This window comes from Vombatus ursinus, unplaced genomic scaffold (assembly GCF_900497805.2).
Source record: "Vombatus ursinus unplaced genomic scaffold, bare-nosed wombat genome assembly UNPS02000582.1, whole genome shotgun sequence".
Classification (NCBI taxonomy): Eukaryota; Metazoa; Chordata; class Mammalia; order Diprotodontia; family Vombatidae; genus Vombatus; species Vombatus ursinus.
Genome location: NW_020940360.1, coordinates 29,949,344 through 29,967,796, shown reverse-complemented (window position 1 = coordinate 29,967,796; position 18,453 = coordinate 29,949,344).

Here is an 18,453-nt window from a genome sequence, read left to right as displayed (position 1 = left end):
AAAGTTTAGCAATTTCTACATTAAGGGACCAAAGGGCTTGAAATATAATATTCCAAAGGTCAAAGGAGAGAGGATTACAATCAAGAATCACCTACCTAGCAAAACTGAGTATAATCTTTCAGGGGGAAAAGTGGACATTAAGTGAAATAGAGGCCTTTCAAGCATTCTTGGTGAAAAGACCAGAGTTGAATAGAAAATTTGACTTTCAAATATAAGACTCAAGAAAAGCATGAAGAGGTAAACAGGAAAGAGAAATCATAAGGGACTTATTAAAGTTGAACTGTTTACATTTCTACATGGAAAGATGATATTTGCAACTCATGAGACCTTTGTCAGGGTAGTTGGAGGGAAAAATATATGTATAGATAGATAGATAGATGGATAGATAGATAGATAGATAGATAGATAGATAGATAGATAGATAGATAGATAGATAGATAGATAGACAGTACAGGGTGAGTTGAAGATGAAGGGGTGATATCTAAAATATAAAATTAAGGGGTGAAAGAGTAGTATACTCTGAGAAGGAGAAAGGGAGAGGTAGAATGGGATAAATTATCTCACATAAACCAGACAAGAAAAAAAAACTTTTATTGTGGAGGGGAAGTCAGAGAAGGTGAAAAAGAATGATTGAATCTTATTCTCTTCAGATTTAGCTTAAAGAAGGAATAGCATGTTTCTTCTTTCTTGTGATTCTTCCTATTGGTTCTAATTATTCTTTATAACATGACTAATGTGAATAATATAACATATTTTTGGCAGAATGTTAAGAACCAATTTTTCTTATTATACCAACTTAGATTATAATTATTCTTTATAACATGACTAATGTGAAAATATGTTTAATAGGAATGTAATATAAAGCCCATATAAGATTGCATGCCATCTTGGGGAGAGAGGTGTGGAAGGAGGGGGAGAAAATTTGAAACTCAATAGCTTATGGAAGTGATTGTTTAAAAATAAAAATTAATTAATTAATTAAAAAAAGGAAACTCTTCTCTCTTAACTAATAAGCATAATAGAAGAAAACAAATTCACATGCCATTCTGTGCCTGAAAGTTTAAATCACAATTGACACCTCTAGTCTGTCACCTCTCTGCTAAGCACTATGGAACAACTTTAATCACATATTTCAAGTCATGATTGGTCATTGAATTGACAAATTCTTAAGACTTTTAGAGGTATTATTTTTGTTGTTGCTACTGCTGCTACTGCTCCTGCTTTCTCTTTACATTTGCAATCATGATATAAAATGTTTTGTTTCCAATTGCTTGATTCTGTCTCAGTTTGCAGTTTTCTCAGATTCTTCTGAATCTATGTCTTTTGTCATTTCTTATGGTGCAATAATATTCCATTGCATTCATATAACGTATTTGTTCAGCTCTCACCCAATCGTCAACCTCTGCCCTAATTTCTTATTGGATGGATTGATAAGTTCCTTACTGGTCCTATCCCTTTTGCAGATTGGATACTACATTTATAACATTGTCAAAATTCTGTCCAATAAAACATATATTAACTTATATTGAAACTTCACTTGTTAGAATGTAAGCTCCTTGAGTACAGGGATTAAATCAATTATGCCTTTTCCCCACTGCCTTACACTTTGTCTGACACATAGCAAATACTTAATAAATTATTATTTAATTGAATTGAAATGCATTGATTTGAATTGAATTGCAGAAAAGCACAGTGAACATGGAATTGGTAGAGGAAACTAAATCAGGAAAACTAGGATTCTAATGATAACTGAAGAGAAATGTTTTAAATTTAGATCATTGGTGAATTGATGAATATATCTGTGAGATAAAATAAGACATTCCCATTCATGTGCTGAATAAAGGGTGCGTGTGACTGAAGGAATTCAGTTAATGGTATATTAACAGAAAACTATTTTGGAAATGTATATATCTAAAGATAAATGTGGGCAAACACTGGGAATAAAACTTCTGATGGAGATGCAAACCATGAGAACAATTAGAAGAGGTCATTGAAAGTAGAATACAGATGTTTCAGGTAGTGCAGACAACTCTGGTGCTGAAACTGGCTATTAGCCAAAAGAATGTCTACCAAAAGAAACAGGTATAATTTTAACTGGATTAAAAAGAAAACAGAATATTAGGAACAAAACTCAATAGTTATAGATGATGTAATTCCTCTAAGGAAATGACAGGGAAAGTTCATTCAGAACTATCACTATAGGAATTAAGGAACCAGAAAAACAAACAAACAACAACAACATCCTGCTTCAGACTTTCAAAGGTAGTAACTAGGATTGAAACAGGAGATAAAAGAAAGACTTAGGAAGAATGACAGTCAATCACTAAATGATATTGGCTGAAAGAGTCAGAATTATATACAAAAGACCTCTTCAGAGTAATGTATTCAAGTAAATGGGAATATTATGAAGTGGCCAAACTGTTCAATCGTCCTCTTCAAACCTATTTTTTCTAAGTTGGTATGATAAGAAAAATTGGTTCTTAACATTCTGCTAAAAATATGTTCCACTAGTACTTTCAAAGTCCAAGGGAAAGCGAGTTCAGGCTTAGAGAAAATATGTGGAAAAGAGGTAACTCAGTTCCCAGAAATGTCTTATTAAATCAGTGTTGTTTTTGTGAATAAGCTTTTTTTGTAGAATTTTAAAGCTTTGTTCAATCCATATTTTTCTCTTGACACTGCCAAAACTGATCTGGTGATCCAGATAAGATAGTGATGGGAATCTGAGAAGTTCTTCCAGCATTTAAAATTTATGAGACCTCACACTAGTCATGGGTTAAGGAAAGAACCAGACCGACATGGAGCCCTTAGCTCCTGCCTCTTTCCCTTTACAATGTGTCCCTTCTCTTCTGGGTTAGCTGGAACATCATCTCCTCTTCATTGACTCAAAACTCATCAGCCTGATCTGACTTGATAGGTTATAGAATTTGATGAAATTTCTCAAGCAAATTTGAACAAACTTCTTGTGAAATATCACTCCAGTTGATCCAAGTATTTTTTTCTATTTCTTCTAAAAAGTATTATTTATTAATTCAGCAGACAAGTGTTCTCACCTGCTTAAGATATCAAGGATTAGAATGTACTTAATATTTAATTTCATATTTACTTAATACTTACTACAAAATTGAAGTTGTGACTTAATTGATTTACTCATTGGAACCCTACTTTTAGTCATTGTGGAATGGGTGTCTCTCAGTGTCCCAGTAATAAATTCAGATTTTACCCCTGCCAGTTTTATAAACACTGATGCTCCTTAGGCTGTATTAGTCTATCTCTTATTCTATGCTCACTCCCACTCAGCACCCTATGTTCTGGTCACATTTAAGGATTTATATATTCCCTTTAATGGAGAAAGATTCAGTCCAAAGTGATAGAACCATTTCTCAGAAGAGATGTTCACCTAATGTGTAAATAATTTTCTATACAAACTATCTTTGTGGTAGAAATTCTGCACAGAAGACATTCCATCTCTAGTGTTGGCCTTTGTATCTGCTTATCTCACATGCCTGAAATAAATTTCCTCTTTTCCCTCTTCTCTTTGAATCCCTCTATATGAAGACTTTCTTGTTTGCCATATCTGCATTTGTCTTCTCTCCCAATATTACCTTGTGTCTGTTGCATGTATTTTGTGTATAGTAATATGCATAGTATTTCTTTTCCCTTTTATGTCTCCAATGATTGTCATAATTGTCATATATATAGTAGCTTAATAAACATTTGTTGGTTGGTTAATCTACCAATTAATGAAATTACAAATAGGGAAAAAGATATACCTAATTATGTTTTTGTCATAGCATCTTCAATAACATATACTTACCCTAAATGTTATATAATACAGTATTTTTAAGTGAGATTTTCTCAAGTTTCTTTATAAATCCCTTAAATAATCTTTGTTTCCTTCCTTATTCTCCTTCATTTGAAAATTAAGATCATCTCACCCATGGAAAACTTGTTTGTGACCAACTAAAATGCAACAAAAATAGCAACTCATTTATATAGATCTTGACAATTTCAAGAATACTTACGTCAATTCTTGCAATGTTATTAAACATGTTTCACAAATGAGAAAATGGAGGAACAGAGATTTCCCTATGGTCACATACCTAGTCAGTGTTGAAATAAATATTTGAAACAAAATTTCAGCTCCACGTCTGGACTCCAAGTCTAGCATTTTTTCTATTTGACCAGGCTTCCTTTTCAGATAGATTGAATGAAAGAGTGGTCCAGGTCAGAAGTGACCCAGTGAACACATCCATGTTTATTAGGTCAAGTTGGGGGGAAGGGAGATTAGGCAGGTGAATGGGTACTAAAATTCTAGTATTTTAAAAATGGGGAGATTCAATCTCAAAATAAAACAAAACAAATTAGAATATACTTCATAAAATTTTATTTAAAAAATTATCCAACCCTTTATTTTTACTGCCATAAGATATGTTATCACATAACATAGCTCCTACTTCTAAAATCATTGTTCTTGCTCATAGCCTGCCTATTTAACTAAATAATTCTGAAAGGTCAGATTGTATTTGATGTATTCAGATGACAGTTTTTTTTTTAAATTACAACTTTAATCTGTAACTTGACTTTTGTTTTCTATTTCTTCCCTTTAAATTGACAGAAATTGGGATGTTATGTCATAAGGGCACAAAGTTCAATGAAGGACCTATTTCTGTTCTTGAAGTGCAGCAATATGTATTAAATAGAGTGTTATATTTGTAGTTACAAAGACCTGGTTTTCAAATCTGCCACTGGCTTTTAATAGACATATTTAAAGTTGATAAATAATTTAGATAATTTTAGTATCAGTTTTCATATCTACAAATGAGTGTAATAAGAGCATCTATTTCACAAGGCTGTTCTAGAATCATGAGATAATGTCTGTAACTTGCTTTACAAACTTGAAATGCCATATAAATGTGGATTATTATGATGGTGGAAATACCACAGAATTTTTTTTTGGCTAGGCAATGGGGTTAAGTGACTTGCCCAGGGTCACACAGTGAGTAAGCATTATGTGTCTGAGGTTGGATTTGAACTCAGGTCCTCCAAATCCATGGCTAGTGCTCTATCCGCTGTGCCACCTAGCTACCCCAGAATTTGTTTTCAGAAAAATGTATTCATATATTCATATCCTTACTTGGACAATTGTTAGCTGTGTAACCATAAGCCAATTATTTGTTTCTTCTATCTTATTCCACTTACTGAGTTTTTTTTTGTTTGTTTTTTTTTGGGTTTTTTTTGTGATAAAGACATGAAGATCACATGAAGAGATTAGGGATCTTTTTTCTTATTTGTATCCCCAACACTTAACAAAGGACTTGTTGCATAGAAGTCACTTAATTAATGTTTGTTGATAAATTCACTTCTCTAAGCTTCATTTGGTTTCAAGAAGTTCTCATTAAAACCCACTATAAAATAATAGTTATTTTTGAAGATAGTAATTGTGTAATCTACCTCATTTTACTGTTGTGAGGAATATCCCTTCAAAATTTTTAAACTATGGAAATGTAAAATAGTATTACTCCATTTGAGATACTTTTTACTATTATAATTGTTAAAAAAAAAGTAAAAGACAATGCTATCATTATGTGTTTTTAAAGTTCTTTATTAGTATTTTGTATGTTTGAGCAGGCACATACACTTGTGGGATCTTTTTCCTCAAGAAAATGTGAAAATAGGTTTCGTGAAAATAGGTTTCATGAAAATAGGATGTGAGATCTTTGGTTCTCTTCCCTCCCTTTATTACTTCTTATGTCATTTAGTACTTTCAAGTGCACCAAGGAAACATAGTTTCCTTTTATATTACCATTCTGGAAACAAATCTTTTTTCTGGTGAACTGGCATTTCTATATGGCAGTTCATTGAAATTACACTTAGTTGGGCAGTGTGGAAGACACAAGTTTTTTTCTTTTAAATAATGAACAGAAATTTCTTAAAAATATTTTATGTGTTCCATCTAGTTCCAGACAGTCATTGAGGTCATTATCAGTTTCCAAATCTTCAGCACTTGAAAGTAGATTGATGCCTGAAATGAAATGTGCACTCATTTACATTTTGGCTGAATTTCAAGCTGTAATATGCAATCATAATTTTATTCAGGATCATTTCAAATGACCTCAAGGAAATAAAAAAATATATATACTAAAAGATTTTTAAAGGTTTTTTACTATACTTAGCCACAGAACCTTTTACTCTTCTTAATGAATGAGAAGTAATACTTTCAAATACAGATGAAGAAACTCAAGGTAACAAAGTGAAATTTTCAGTAACAGAAGAGTGCAAATTGCAATCTTATATTCAGTAAACTAAATGTAGATTGTGGAAAGTGACAGGGAAAAACACATCTCTAATTATTATATAATTTCTGTTTATCAGGCTCTACTTCCTGTCTGATACCTTAATTTAGGTAATCATTTTGAATTTGGCATTAGTTATAAAAATAAATAGCAAAGGAATAGCTACCAAAACTTCTTAAAGAAATAACTTTTTAGAAAGAAAGGAAAGGGTCAGAGCCAAGATGGATGGGTAAAGGCAGAGACTTCACCTGGACTCTACCAAATTTCCCTGAATAACAAACAAACAAAAAAAAACATTAAATACCTCAACACTTCAAAACACCTCAAAAATTAATTCTGGAGCAGTAGAACCAATAAAAGGATGGGGTGAAATAATTTCCCAGCCCAAAAATCTTAGAAAGTCAGCAGAAAATATCTAACTCACTGGAGTAAGAATGGAGTTGAGTCCAGCACAGGCTATGCCCACTAAAAGCCAGCAGGAGGCATTGGGGAAGACTGAATTGGCAGCAACAAAGGGTTCTGGAGCTCTCAGTCCACAGATGGTAAGGGGTCAATTAACTGTTCAGAAAATTACAGGGGATCTTTGCTGGCACTTAGAGCAGGACTCAGTTGCACTGCTCATATGAGATTCCAGAAGGCAGTCCCAGGGAAAGCAGAAGTATTAGCAAAAGCATGGACCTCGGTAACAGTTCAAAAGAAAAAAAAAATGAGTGCTCATAGTCACTCATACAACAGAACACAGGCCAAGACAGCAGTGACAACACATCTCTTTAGATTATACCCCATGGGAAGAAATGACAACTTATAGATACCCCAAAGTACCTCTGAAAATAACAACACACACATGGATTTGAAGCTGGAGATAGTGAGCCCTCTACCCTAGAAGCAGACCCCACCATTAGCATAAAGTCAAGAAATAAGCTTCGAAAATGAGCAAACAACAACAACCAAAGAACCTGATCATAGAAAGTTATAATGGTGATAGGGAAGAACAAATTGTGAACTCAGAAGAAGAGATTGAAATCAGTGCAGCTACATGCAAAACCTCAAAGAAAAATGTGAATTGATCTCATATCCAAACAGACCTTAGAAAGGATTTGTAAAATGCAATAAGCAAGGTAGGGTAAAAATTGAGAAAAGAAATGAGAGTGATGCCAGAAAGTTATAAAAAAAGTTCAAAGCTTGGTAAACAAAGCACAATTTTTTTTCCCTAAAAAGTCTTTAAAAAGACCAAGCAGGGCTGGGGAACCTGTGGCCTTGAGACCATATGTGACCCTCTAGGTCCTCAAGTGCATTCCTTTGACTAAATCCAAACTTCACAAATCAAATCCCCTGGACTTGGCCAAATGATAAAAGGGGCACAAAAATAAACTGAGGAGAACTTCTTTAAAAGCAGAATTGTCCAAATGAAAAAAGATATATGAAAGTTCATTGAAGAGAATAAACTAATTAAAAGGAGAATTGGTTAAACAGAAAAAAGGTACAAAAATTCATCGAAGAAAACAACTCATTAAAAAGAAAAATTGGATAAGTTTTTAAAAAGGTAAAAAGCTCAATGAAGAAGATAATTCCCTAAAAAAATAGAATTGGGCAAGTGGAAGTTGATGACTCCATGAAACATCAACAAAGAATAAAATAAAATCAAAATAATGAATAAATATTTTTTAAAAAGTGAAATATCTCATCAGAACAACAATAACAACCAAAAAAAAAACCTGACCTGGGAAATAGATCCAGAAGAAAGAATTTAAGATTTATTGGACCACTTTAAAACATAATAAAAATAGCTTAGACATCATATTTCAAGAAATTATCAAGAAAAACTGTCCAGATGTACAAGAACAAGTGAGTAAAATAGAAATTGAAAATAGATTAAAAAAACACCAATCACCTCCTGAAAAAGATATCAAAATGAAAATTCCCAGGAATATTATAATCAAATTTCACAGGTCCCAGGTCAAGGAGAAAATATTGTAAGTAGCCAGAGAGAAACAATCCACGTATCATGGAGTCATAGTCAGGAAAACATAAGATTTACCAGCTTCAATATTAAAGGATCATAGTACTTAGAATATGATATTCAGAAGGACCAAAGAGCTAGGATTACAACTGAGAATCACCTATGCAATAAAACAGAGTGTAATTCTTCAAAGTAAAATAATAATAATAATATTTAATGAAATAGAGGATATTCACACATTCCTGATTAAAAGATCAGAGCTGAAATATCACTTCTAGGGCTGTTTCCTAAAGAGATCATAAAAATGGAAAAGGACCCACATGTACAAAAATATTTATAGCAGCTATTTTGTGGTGGCCCAGGAATTAGAAGTTGAAGGATTACCCATCATTTGGGGAATGGCTGAACAAGTTGTGGTGTACTTGTGTACAGCACATAATGGTAATGTAATGGAATACTATTATGCTATAAGAAATGATGAGCATATGGACTTCAGAAAAACCTGGAAAGACTTATATATACTGATGCTGAGTGAAATGAGCAGAACCAGGAGAACATTATACACAGTAGGAACCACACAGTGTGATGACTGACTTTGATAGACTTGACTCTTCTCAGCAATGCAAGGATCTCAGACAACTCTGAAAGACTTATGATGAAAAATGATATTCACCTCCAGAGATATAATTATGGAGTCTGAATGCAGATGGAAGCATACTATTTGCTCTCCCTTTCTTTTGTTATTTTGTTTCATTGCTTCATTTTCACGATTTCTCCCATTAGTTCTAATTCTTCTTTACATCATGACTAATGGGGAAATATGCTTAATTTGAATGTATAAGTAGACCCTATATCAGACTGCATGCTATCTTGGGGAGGGGAGAGGAGAAGGAAGGCAAGAAAATTTAAAACTCAAAATCTTATGGAAAAGAATGTTGAAAACTAAAAATAAATAAATTAATTGTTTAATAAAAATGATCAAAAAAAAGGAAAAGATCAGAGCTGAATAAGTAATATAACTTTCAAATATAAGATTCAAGGCAAGCATAAAAAGGTAAGCAGAAAAGAAAAATTATAAGAGATTCAACAAATCATCAATGAGCTCCCTAAGAAAAAATCCATGGTGCTTATACCTCAATTAGGAAGAGCAAAAACATAGAAAGAAAACTATAATTTAAATCAATAAAACTAATTTCCCTAATGAACTTTGACAAAAATTTAAATAAAATAATATCAAGGAGATTACAGCAATATATCACAAAGAACTATGACTTGCAAGTTTATACCTGGAATGTATGACTGCTTTAATATCATGAAAACTATCAGCATAATTGGCCATTTAAATAGTAAAGTCAAGAAAAATAATATGATTATATTAATAGATTTGGAAAAAGCTTTTGACACAACATAACACTCATTCCTATTAAAAGACAAAAACAAACTACAAAGCAAAGGAGGAAATGGAGCTTTTCTTATGAGTAGTATCTATCTAATACCATCAGCAAGCATTATCTGTAATGGGAATAAGCTAGAAGCCTTTCCAATAAGATCAAGGGTGAAACAAGAATGTCCATTATTACTATTATTATTTAATATTGTTCTAGAAATGCTAGCTATAGAAATTATAGAAGAAAAAGAAATTGAAGGAAATAGAATATCCAATGAGGACACAAAACTATTACTTTTTGCAGACAATATGATAGTATACATACAGAATCTTAAAGAATCAACAAAAACTAGTTAAAATAATTAATAACTTCAGCAAATTTTCAGAATATTAAAAAACCCAAAAATCACCAGTATTTTTATATATTACCTACAAAGTCCAGCAGGAAGAGATAGAAAAAGAAATTCCAGTTAAAATAATTGGAGCAGCACAACTAGGTGGCACAGTGGATAGAGCACCAGCCTTGCAGTCAGGAAGACCTGAGTCCAAATCCGGCCTCAGACACATAATATTTCCCAGCTGTGTGACTTTAGGCAGGACACAACCCCAATTGCCTCACCAAAAATAAATAAATAAATAAATACATGCATGCGTACATACATACATACATACATACATACATACAGAAATACATAAACAAAGGGATGAATGAATAAATAAATAAAAATTTTAAAAAAATTAAATAACTGGAGACAATATAAAATGTTCAGGAGTCTGCTGCCAAAATGAACCCAGGAACTATATAAACAAAATTACAAAATACTTTTCACTCAGTTGAAGTTAGATATACACAATAGGAAAAAAATATTAGTTGCTCATGGGTAGGCTTAGCTAATATATTAAAAATGACAATTCTGGTTAATTTAATTAAATGAGTGCCATACCCAATTCAACTACCAAGAGATTATTTTATAGAGCTAGAAAAAATTTCACCTAGAACAGAATATCAAAAAAATCAATGTATATATAAATAAATATATATATACACACACACACACATATATATATACACACATATATATACACACACATATATATTTACACACACATATATGTATGTATGTATGTATGTGTGTGTATGTATGTGAGAAGACAGCTTAGCCATACCACATCTCACAGTATATTACAGGGTGCTAATCATAAAAACAATCAAGTACTGGCTAAGAAATGGAGTAGTGGATCAGAGAGGTAGATTAGGTACACAATACACAATGGTAAATGATCTTAATCTTCTAGTGTTTGATAAACCCAAAGATCCAAGTTTTATAACAAGAACTCACTATTTGACAAAAACTACTGGGAAAACTAGAAAGCTGTTTGGCAGACATTAGATATAGATCAACATCTCACACCTTATATAAAGAAAGAACAAAAATGGGCACTTGATTTAGACACAAAGCATGATACTTTAAGCAAATTAGGAAAGCATATATTCTTACCTATATGAAAAAAATATTTTAGCAATTCTTTTTGTGGTAGTAAAGAATTAGAAATTGAGGAGATATCCATCAACTGGAGAATGGCTGAACAAATTGTGATTTTTTATTGTGATTGAATACTACTATGCCATGAAAAATGAGATGCAAACCTGTGAAGACTTCTGTGAACTGATAAAAAGTGATGTGAGCAGAATCAGCATTGTACACAGTAAGAGCAGTATTTTATGATGATCAACTTCACACAACTTAGGTATTCTCAGGAAATGCTATCCATCTCCAGAGAAAACAACAATGTAGTCTAACTTCAGATCATAGTATACTTTTGATTTTTCTTGTTCTGTTTTGGTGTTTGTTTTCTTCTACAACATGATTAGTATGAAAATACTTTGCATGACTGTATATGTATAACCTATGTCAAACTGCTTGCCTTCTCAGCAAAGTGGGAGGATAGGGAAAGAAGAAGATAACTTGGAATTAAAAAAAATTAAATTAAATTTAACAATTTTATAAGTAATTAGAAAATTAAAATATTTTAAATGCAAAAATAAAGGAAGGAAAAACAGGCAATTTAGGTCTATTCTTTCATTGAAATGGACCATGGGAAATGAACATGAAATACTAACTTGAGAAATATTAGAACTTTACAGTTAACCATTTTTTTCCACATTCATTATCACATCTAGTTTAAATTTGGGAATTTTCCCAGAGTTTATCACAGTGCTTTTTATTCAGAAGGCACTTTATAAATGTTGGCTTAATTGACTTAAATTTGATCCTTCACTTGTGTAAAAATTGTCATTTCCCTTTTACCAAAGATTAAATGAATGATCAGAGAAATTATGTAACTTGCCCAAGACCACAAAATTTAAAATGGCCATGGTAAGCCTTGAACCTAGGTCTCCAGATTCCAAATCCAATTATCTTGCTATTATACCATAATGTCTTTAGGAGGAAGATCTTAATCTTGTGTGTTTCATAGAACCCTATAGCAGTCTGGTGAAGAATATGGATCCCTTCTCAGGGTCCTTCCTGATTCACTTAAATAAGTAAGAATGCACAATGAGAAAATGTGTGCATGATATTTTGAATATTATTAAAACTATCAGCATTATTGATCATATCAACAACAGAACTAATAGAAAGCACATCATTATCTCAATAGATTGAGAAAAAAGCTTTTGACAAAATAAAGAGTCATTCCTATTTAAAAAAAAAAAAACAACTAGAGAGCAGAGGAATACATGGAGCCTTCCTTAAAATGATAAGTAGCATCTGCCTAAAACCTTCAGCAAGCATTATATGTAGTGAATATAAGCTAGAAGCATTTCCACTAAGATTGGGGGTGAAACAAGGATGTCTATTATCAGTAATGTTATTCAGTATTGCACTAGAAATGTAAACTTTAGCAATAAGAGAGGAAATATTTATAAAAAAATATAAATTGCCCAAATTAATGGAAAAGGAAATAAACTACTTAAATAACTCCATTTCAGAAAAAGAAATTGAACAAACTATCAATGAACTTCCTAAGAAAAAATCTCCAGGGCCACAAGGATTTACAAATGAATTCTATCAAATATTTAAAGAACAATTAATTCCAATACTATTTAAACTATTTGTGAAAATAGGCAAAGAAGGAGTCCTACTAAATTATTTTTATGATGCACATATGGTGCTGATACCTAAACTGGGAAGAGTCAAAACAGAGAAAGAAAATTATAGACCAATTTCCCTAATAAATATACATGCAAAAGTTTTGAATAAAATATTAGTAAAGAGATTATAACAACTTACCTCGAGGATAATACACTATGACCAGGTAAGATTCATACCAGGAATGCAGGGCTGGTTCAATATTAGGAAAACTATCAGCATAATTGACCACATCAATAACAAAACTAACAGAAATCATATGATTATCTCAACAGATGCAGAAAAAGCATTTGACAAAATACAATGCTCATTCCTATTAAAACCATTAGAGAACATAGGAATAAATGGAATCTTCCTTAAAATGATAGGTAGCATCTAACTAAAGTCATCAGCAACCATTATATGTAATGGGGATAAGTTAGAAGCATTTCCAATAAGATTAGGGGTGAAACAAGGCTGTCCATTATCACCACTGTTATTTAATATTGTTCTAGTTTTAGTGATAAGAGAAGAAAAAGAAATTGAAGGAATTAGAATAAGCAAAGAAGAAACAAAGCTATCACTCTTTGCAGATGTTATACTTAGAGAATCCTAGAGAATCAAGTAAAAAATTACTTGAAATAATAAACAAATTTAGCAAAGTTGTAAGATATTAAATAAACCCACATAAATCATTGGCATTTATGTATATTACTAATAAAGGCCAACAGCAGGCGATAGAAAGAGAAATTCCTTTAAAAGGTACTGTAGCTATTGTTTCTTCTTTCTCATTGTTACTTCCAATGGTCCTAATTCTTTATAACATGACTAATGTTAAAATTAAAAAAAAATGAATGGGTGATGAGGAAGGATACACAGGGAGAAGGGGGGAAGAAGAGGAAGAATGAGGAAAATTATCCAGTGCAAAAGAGGCACACAAGTAATTTTTTTTTTTACAATGGAAGAAAAATGAGTAAGATGGGAAAAGAGAATGAAGAGTGAAAGGGGATAAGAGAAAATTTGGTTGACAAAAAGAGATGGCAGATTAAGGGAGACAGTGGTCAGAAGCAAAACAGAATTTTGAGGAGGGAGAAGGTCAAAAGAGAGAGAGGATAAAAAGAAAATGGCATGGAGGGAAATTCACAGAATGTGGGATTTAAGCTAAATCTTTGGGAAAGCAAGGTAATAGATTTGAGGAGGGTAATCATCGTCTGCCTCTTGGAGGTCAGTGCTATTTAGTCCAATGTTATGAGAAACTTGAAATTACACAAAGCTCAATAGCATGGTTACTCACTGGTACATATTACTATTTTCAATGAACTATGCTTGTTTCCCTTGGCCTATAAATAAATAAGAAAATGCTTGAAATTTTGTCTATCAATCTATGTGTTTATAAAGGAAACTTTTTAACTAATTGGGAGGGTTAAGGCAGAGGCATTCAATATTTTTTAATAATATGAATAGGACCAATAAATAAGAAAAGCCCTCCCCCAATTGAAGTAGATATAATTCTATTTTAGGATGGAACATCTTTTGCATGAGAGTTATACTAAATTCTCTGACTTTATGTGCCAATGATTCATTGAATTCATAATCATGGAATATGTATTATCTCCAACAATGCAAATTGAAATTCATCCCCACTTCATCATGCAATTGGATTGTTTTCATGTCTTTCTGTAAATCCACTTACAGGCTCCATTCCATGTGCTGGATGTCTCCCTTAGGTTCATCCATGTTTAATAGCATTAGTACAGTTCTAAGCTTGTTTACCTTAAAACTGTTAGAATGATGTACTATCATGGGTAATGGACTTGTAGTCAGAAAGATATGGATTCAAATTCTGCCTTAGAAACTTACTCTCTCTGAGAACCTGTGAAAGTCAGTTTCTTTGGATCTTGTTTTGTTAACCCACAAAATAAGGTGAAGGTGAACTTGATGGTCTTTAAGATCTATTTCAACTCTAAATATATAATCATAGAATTGTGAGTTCTCAATCTATGATCTTTACTCTTTCTCTTGCTTTTGCTACATGACCAGCCAACTTCCTTTTTTGTCACTGCATGTCCTTGATAATTTTATTTGTGCCACTTTTCACCTCCAAGTCTTTGATGATAAGGTTCTTCAATATGTCCCACAACATTGATGGGTCTTTCTAATTCCATTTCAGCCCCCTTCAACTCTGATTCTGAGATAATATTTCACAGTCATGAAGTATCAGAAGACAAGTTTTGGCAACACCAAATATTTTTCAAGAGTTGAAAAGCAATACTCCTTGTCTTAAATGTGATCCAGCTTGGTTTCTTATTCAGCCTGGTGTCTAGTTCATTGTCCTTCTTTAGATCTCTCTCTCTCTTTCTCTCTCTGTCTCTCTGTATATGTGTGTGTGTGTACCAACAATTCTAGAGAATGATTAGAGAGTGACTATTGCATTTTTTGCATAATGGTACAAAAAAACTTGCTGAGAGATTATTTTACTCAAAATATATTTATCAATTTTATCTCTGGCACAGGGATTTAATTTTTTTCCTATACAAAGTGTAATAAAAGTAGCTATCCAAATATAAGATTTTCTTTCTTTTTCATACTTGAATACCACATGGTAAAATATTGGCTACCCCACTGAAAATTTTAAATGTCCAGTTAATTAATAAGTCAATGCATATTGACCTTCTAGTTGATGAGAGCTCTAGTTCTTGGCAATAATATATTAGAATATCCTATTAGAAAGTAGTAGCCATAGGATGTCAGATTATATAGAGAATTCACATGAAGTATAATGAACTTAAGAGGATACACTTAAGGAAAATTAAAAAAAAACAATTACTCCCAGTGCTACCCCATACCTTTATTAAAGGTTAAATTGATGTTGCTCTTTCTCCTTTTCTCTCCTTTCATGTATCGGTCTGATATTCTTTCTGCCCAGCAGTCATAAAATTATAGTTTTCAAGAGTTGGAGATGACCTTAGGTATCATCTAGTTCAACCTCCTCATTTTAAAGATGAAGAAACCAAGGTCCTCGGGGGTCAAATGATGTGCTTAAGGTCACACAATGGTAGAATTATGATTTCAATGTGATTCCTTACAATCTGCTACCCTTTTCTATTCCCTTTCAATTCTCATAATATCAAATCAATCGAATCATGGCATTCACATTTTTTTTCTAAAGGAAATAGTTCCATTACTCTAAATGATTTAAGAGACTATGTTGCAATTTAAGAAAAGAAATCAATTATAATGAATAAGATATTATGTGCCATATTTTTATATCTTCTTTGAGTATGAAGTGTGACAGAGGTGAACAAATGTCAGCAGATGGGAAAGAATCAGCTTAGAGAATTAGAATAGCATATTTCAGCCCAGTTTAAATGAAATCATTAAACAATGGCAATTGTAATGAAACCATTAATAGACCTTTTGCTAAGTAACTTAGCAGGCAGTAATACAATTTACTTTGTTGTTTCTAAACAGTCAAGAACTGATTTATAAATATATTTTCCTACTGTCACATTTCTAAGTGAAAATTTTAAGATATATGAATTTATTAAAGGAAGCTATGAAAATTGCATTTATCATTTAAATGCCTTTTGTCAACTTCTGAAGAATGATTTAAAGTAAAAAATTAAGTACTTTTTGCTATGATGTTGATGATGGTATTTTAAATCCAATTATTTTATAAGTTCTTACTTAAGGTCAAGAAATAGGTCATCAGTTATTTCTATATAAACTTTCTACTGATTGTCTTTTGAGAAAATTATATTGATTTGACATCATTTTATTGATTTTATTTATAATTAATTGATCCTGTTACTGCCTAAGTTATGGGTCTTTGTGTCTCAACATAGCTCAGAAATTCAGTTATTCTGTAATGAGTGAAGCTTAGAAATTCAGTTTTCCTAGTAATAATCACTGTTCTATTCTTGCCTCAAGGAAATCTTAAACTCCTGAAAAACTCCATGATGTTTCTTTGCTATCTTTGAAATCCTATAAGCTCACCCAGTAAATTTTTGAAAGATATACTGTCCATTTATGCCTAATTAGAGAATCTTACCTCCCTCCTAGGAGCCTGGAAACCTGATATCCTTGGTCTGCCATCAATAGCTCTCCTATATGCACTACTTCCTTTATGGCTCTCCCTCCTCCTCCCTAAATTGCCTTAATCAGTATAATAACCCTCTGGCAAAATAGCAAATTATTTGCCTTCCCCTTTCAATTAACCATATCGTTCTTCTTAAATAACTACTCTCATTGTTACTTCTGTGATGAAAAAATCCTCAATAGCTCCCTATTTTCTAAAAAAAAAATGTGCAGAAGCCTTAGTCTAATATTTATGCTTTACTATCAGATTGCAATCTCTTTTAGTTTTACTCTCAGTCTTTCTCATAATAATAACTCATAGGTATATGTAAATTTAAAAAGTGATTTCCTCAAAGTAATCATGTGTGAGAAGTATTGAAAATGTAGTAGAGCTAGAGTCAGGAATGCCCCAGTTAGATAGAGCCATTGAGTTTTAGTAACTTAAACTTTTGTCCCTTAAGGAACATGTAGGGAGACCTAGGTAGAAAGAAATAAAAGATAAGTGAAGTTAAGGAAGAGCAAAAATAGATCCATGGATGAATTTCAATATAAACTGGTTGGCAGAAGTTCTCATATGAGCAGGTACTCATATAAACAAAAATAAAATCTTGAAACTGAGAAATTTGTGCAACAAGTATAAGATCATACACTTTTAAATATCAGCACAAAGATCTGAACCCAAATGTCCCAAATGAAGTACTCTCCACTTCACTTGGCTGTTTCTCATGAATGCCATGTTCCAGATATACTAAGTGACTCATCATCCCCTGAACTTGATTACAGTTTCTTGACTTTGAGTTTTATTTTTTATTATTGTTCTTATTGCTTCCCCCCCAGCATAGTTCCCATCTCTACCACCTAAATAATTCCTACTTTTCTATCAAGGTTTAATTCAAATGCTGCCCCATCCAGGGAACATTCCTGGAATTGGTACTTTAGAATTAAATTAGCTCTACTTTTATGAATTTAAGTGAATTATCACTACAATCCTAATTTGTCATTTGCCATAGTTGTAGTATTCTTGTCATACATACATCCAACTTCTAGAATATAAGCTCTTTTCTAGAAGGGGCTATAGTCTTAAAATTATCACTCATATCTATTGAGGAATATACTTAATGTCAGCTTAAGGCTTCATTTTAAGGTTTATAAAAATTTGGTATTTTTTGTTCCCCATTCCAAAAACCATATAGTAATTTCCTAATAAATATTTCAGGTTGATTTATCTTGTCTAGAATATTATCCAGCTATTAAATATCTATAGTCATTAAGATATTTTCCTCTGCATGTAGTAGATATTTAATAAAATATTTTATTAAATAAAAATGAGCATTTTCTCATAATCTTCAATAATCATTTTCAATTTTTAGATTAAAAAAAATCTTCCAGGGCAGTTAGGTGATGCAGTGGATAGAGCACCAACCTTGCAGTCAGGAGGACCTGAGGTCAAATCTGGTCTCAGATGAGACACTTAATACTTACTAGGTGTATGACCCTGGGCAAGTCACTTAATCCCAATTGCCTTGCACAAAAAAAAAATCCTTCTATATATTTTTGACCCATCTATGGTTAATTTAAAACAACAATTAAGATAATCAATTTAGA